Below are 4,869 nucleotides of genomic sequence, written 5' to 3'. Positions count from 1 at the left end.
CATGCAATTTGAACGCGACTAGGTCGGCACAATCCGGCTCGACTGGCGACCCGTCTCTGAGCACCATTATGCAAGCGGTGCTTAGGAACGGCCAGAAAATTTCATCTGTCATTGAAAAAATTGACTCGCTCGAAGCCAAGATAAATTCTTTGTCGATTAAGCATGGTGAGCTTGAAGCTGAAGTTGAAAAGCATTCTGCGTCTCTTAAGGCCGTTAACACTCACCTTGACACACTTGATGGCTCGCACATACAGCAAAATACAGAAATACGTCAACTGAAGATCCAGCTTAATGAGCTTGACCAATATGGGCCTCGGAATAATGTTGAAATTCGCGGGGTTCCAGCTTCGGTGGGGGAAGACCTACTTAAAGTTGTGAATGAAATCGCCCTTGAACTACAACTTCCGATCTTAACAGCATCAGACTACGAAGCGATCCACAGATTACCATCGAAGTCAAGCGACGGTGCGCCTCCTATAATTGTAAGATTTCTTGACAGAAAGATACGCGACGCTTGGCTTGGTCGGAAGAGTAGACTAAAATTTACATCACAATCTAGTACGGTTTTCTTGTGCGAAAATCTGACATCCGAAAACAAGAAACTTATGTGGCAGACTCGGCTATCAGCAAAAGAAAAAGGCTATCAGTTTGTTTGGGTGAAGAATGGGCGTATTTTTGTGAGGCGTGCAGATGGTACGAATGCCATTCGAATTTCACACGCCGATAACCTCACGACACTGTAGAGCGCTGCCTTGCGGCACTTTGCTGGTACCTTTTTTGTTGCTTCAGGTGTTTATTGTACTCTTTCTTTTTACCTTCGAACTTTCATTGATGACCTTTGTTGCATTGGAAGACTTGCCTGATGCTGATGTGCATGACTCGCTTACGCTGCATCTCAATGTAAGAAGCCTTCCCAAGCACATTGACGAAGTAAAATCTGTCATTACTGCTTTAAATAGCAAGGTGTCTTTCCTGGGCCTATCAGAAACATGGACTCAAAAATCACATGAACCATTCCTTGAGATTGAAGGATTTAAAGCCGAATTTTGTCATAGGTGTGATGGCTACGGCGGTGTCGCGCTTTACGTTAATCACAATATTTGTTCTTCTGTGAGACGTGACTTGCATATTAATCAAATTTCGATACAAAGTGTTTTCATTGAAATCCCCACGTGCCCCGTCTCTGTGTGTTCTTACCCAGGCCGCCCACTGATCATTGGCGTTATCTTCAGGTCCCCGAGTAATGACCTTTGCGCATTTTTAGGTGACTTTACTGAACTATTACATACACTATGGTCATCCAAATATAACTGGATTGTCCTTTGTGATTTTCGTGTGGATTTATTGAAAAATGACGCTGCGTGTATCTCGTACACTGAAACGTTCACTGCATTTGGATTCGCGCAGCTGATTTCCAACGTAACCTGTTTCAACCAGGATGGAGGGTCATTAATTGACCACGTGATCACCAACATTATTGACTCCAAACTAAGTTACGGAGTTGCTGCATGCGACATTTCAGACCATGAAATTATTTACATTGGTGGTTGCTGTAAAAAAGCGGAATTAGCCGGACATCAGATACGCAGCCATGTGAACTACAAAGCTATTGAAAGATCCCTTTCGCAAATGATGTGGGGCTTTCATCGCTTTTCAAATGTGCGTGAAAAGTTTAGCTTCTTTATCTCCACTATTTCCGACGTAATTAAGCAGTATTCTACTCAAACCATATCTAGTCGGCGCACAGCTGTGAGGCAACCTTGGATTACGAAGGCAATCCTAAGGAGCATTAAGCACAAAAACAACATGTATAGGAAACTTCGCTTGAACCCGCTGAACACACGTCTTCGTGCTAGATATTCTAGGTACAGTAACGTGCTTAGAGATACCTTGAGGCTTGCAAAGCGAAACTACTTTTCTTCAGCTGTAGACAGCTCTGCTGGTGACCCCAAATTGATATGGCGGACAATAAACACTGCGCTATCAAGAGAGCTTAATGTAACTCCCACTGGTGCGCGCCGGCTAACGCAGAACGGAACGTCTACTACAAACCCGAAGGAAATTGCAAATCAGTTCAATAACTATTTTTGTAACGTCGCAACTCGTCTTTGTCCGCCTGTAGACCCACTTCCGGCGGCCCCTATGCCTGCTCGAAATGACACTTCTTTTTTCTTGACACCGACAGACCGTTCTGAAGTCATTTCTGTTATTAACGGGCTGAAACCGCTTAAGTCATCCGGACATGACAACATTTCTTCCATTTTTCTCAAACGGTTTTGTAACTATCTCGCTGATCCTCTTTCGGAGCTATTTAACGAAATATTCACTGAAGGTATTTTATCCCCAAGAATTAAAGACTGCTAAGGTGTTACCTATCTTTAAAAGTGGGGATCGTACCGACACTTCCAACTATCGACCCATTTCGTTGCTCTCAGCCGTCAGTAAGGATCTTGAGAAACTTATCCTACGTCGACTAGAGAGATTCGACTGATTTATCCCACAGAAAAGATCAGAATGAACATTGAAGAGAAACTTTTAACTATAGGTATTTTCGTCGACCTCTCTAAAGCTTTTGACTTAATCAATCATAAAATTCTACTACAGAAGCTGGAGCGCTATGGCGTTAGAGGAACACCATTACAACTATTACAGAGCTTCCTGTGCAACAGGGATCAATTCGTTATCCAGGATGAGAGCTGCTCTGATGTTGGGTCTATAGGAGCGGGTGTGCCTCAGGGTTCGATTCTGGGTCCGTTCTTATTTCTCGTTTAGATTAACGATCTACCTAATCACCTTTCTACCAGCTGTTTTCTCTACGCGGATGACACCAACATATTCATAGGACCTGATATTTCATCTCTATTCTCTAACGCAAACAGTGTCCTTGACAGGTACCGCTACTGGCTACTGTGTAACAGATTAGTTATTAACCTGGAGAAGACATCATATATCGTCTTTCACCCTCCTCAGAGGCGTCTTGACTTTAGTGACAAACAACTTCATTTCGGGAACTATGCTCTTATACGTGTTGCTTCAGTGCGCTTTTTAGGTGTAATTCTACATGAACATCTAAACTGGCAGCCACATATTACTTCGGTCCGTAACAAAATATCTGGGGGGCTCTACGCACTTTCAAAACTACGGCACTTAGTTCCGATCTCAATGCTCCTGAACGTTTACTATGCGCTGGTGCACTCGCATATAAACTACGGGCTCGAGGTATATGGCCTGACGTACACTTCTCATCTTCGTCCCTTACTCGTAGCCCAGAAGCGAGCCCTGAGAATTATGCTTTCTTTGAACCCCCGGGACCATGTGTCATTTGAGTTTCCTCTACTCTCTGTGCTTAACATCTTCGACCTCCTGAAATATAAGATGTCGCTATTGATGCATACTTGTTTCTATGAGACAGCCGACCGATTCGAACTGCAGCTGCACATTCCTCACACATCTTACTCCCTTAGGAGTCTCCAACTTTCTCTCTACAGCCCCACCTTCCGCACTAACCTTGGATTCTTCTCTGTTTCTGCTTTTGGCACTCGTCTGTGGAACGAGCTTCCTATTGCCATACGATCCATCGATAAGTATGCAGCGTTTAAACACTCTATCTTGCCGAGCCTATTTTCGAGGCAGTTATGTTGATCCTTGTGTTTAAAAATGTATAATCATGCATAAGTTATGTACATATCCGTTACCTTTTTGCAGTTTCTGTGTCTTTTCTTTTCTTTTTTTTTTCTTAGAGGTGTGTTATTTAATAGGTTATGTATGCATTTCCTTTTCTCTGCTTCCCGCAAGTCATTTGTGTAAAATTATGCACGTGGGTATAAGACCGTTTTACAGGGTTCGCCCTCACGGTCCTCTTGTACTTTGTAATCGTAAATTGCACTAATAAAGGAATCTTGAATCTTGAAATCAAGATGGTGCATCAGAACTTACAGAGTGGAACGAGTTGCAGAGCCCATAGTCTTTATTAAAATATGCGCACATCCGCTTCAACACAAAGATATGTTGTCCTGGGCAGCCACTTTCATCACGGGTGCCCTATATAGGCTGCAGCAACTTTCTCATGCCCAAGAATTAGGGACAAAACGTAAAGCAGGCTTCACCTAAAACGGCTCCCATAGAGCCTGTGTATTCTGGAACGAAAAGCGCGTGCTACATATTCTGCTGGCAGCGCTTTGCATTCGTTCTCTAATAGTATATTTTCTGTGCCAGGAGAAAACTTTTGAGCAATTTTTTGGGCATGAATAGTGGCATCTTCAAGGTTCCATTCGGGTTCCAAATTTTGAATCTGTAAAGGGGCCTTCCATCGCCGCACGAACGCGTTGCGGCGAAGCCTACGTTCAAGGCCACGCGCAACCACGTGTTTGGGAAATGGCTCGCTGCAGAAGAGACTACAACAGATAAAGAAGACAAACAAGAATTAACAATACGAGGAGCAAAGATTTGTGTGTTACCTCACTTGGTAAGGGTATAGGATATAAACAACTAAAAACTTGACAGTAGTTAGGAGAACTAACATCGTTGAGGTTGTAATAAAGAGCAAACGTGTATACATTATGGCTGTTACGAAGTGTGTTGGTATCATCTGTCTGCTAAACTGTGAGCAATCAAAAAAACATAAAATAAAGGTGTGGTCGGAGTGAACGGTACAACAAAGACAATTCAATAAATGATGACGATGAGATGGGGTGTTTCACCGCGGAGGTGCGCACCCTACCCCACTGCACGTGGAACATTATGTGAAGATGAGGAAGGAGGGATGAAAACACAAGAAAGAACTAAAATGAACAGCAGAATATGGATCAACGACAGCTTAAGACGACATGTACTACTTTGCACAGGAAAATGTGATATCTGAGGTTCTAC

Source organism: Ornithodoros turicata, chromosome 2, assembly GCF_037126465.1.
Source record: "Ornithodoros turicata isolate Travis chromosome 2, ASM3712646v1, whole genome shotgun sequence".
NCBI classification, from domain to species: domain Eukaryota; kingdom Metazoa; phylum Arthropoda; class Arachnida; order Ixodida; family Argasidae; genus Ornithodoros; species Ornithodoros turicata.
This window is presented reverse-complemented; position numbering follows the sequence as displayed.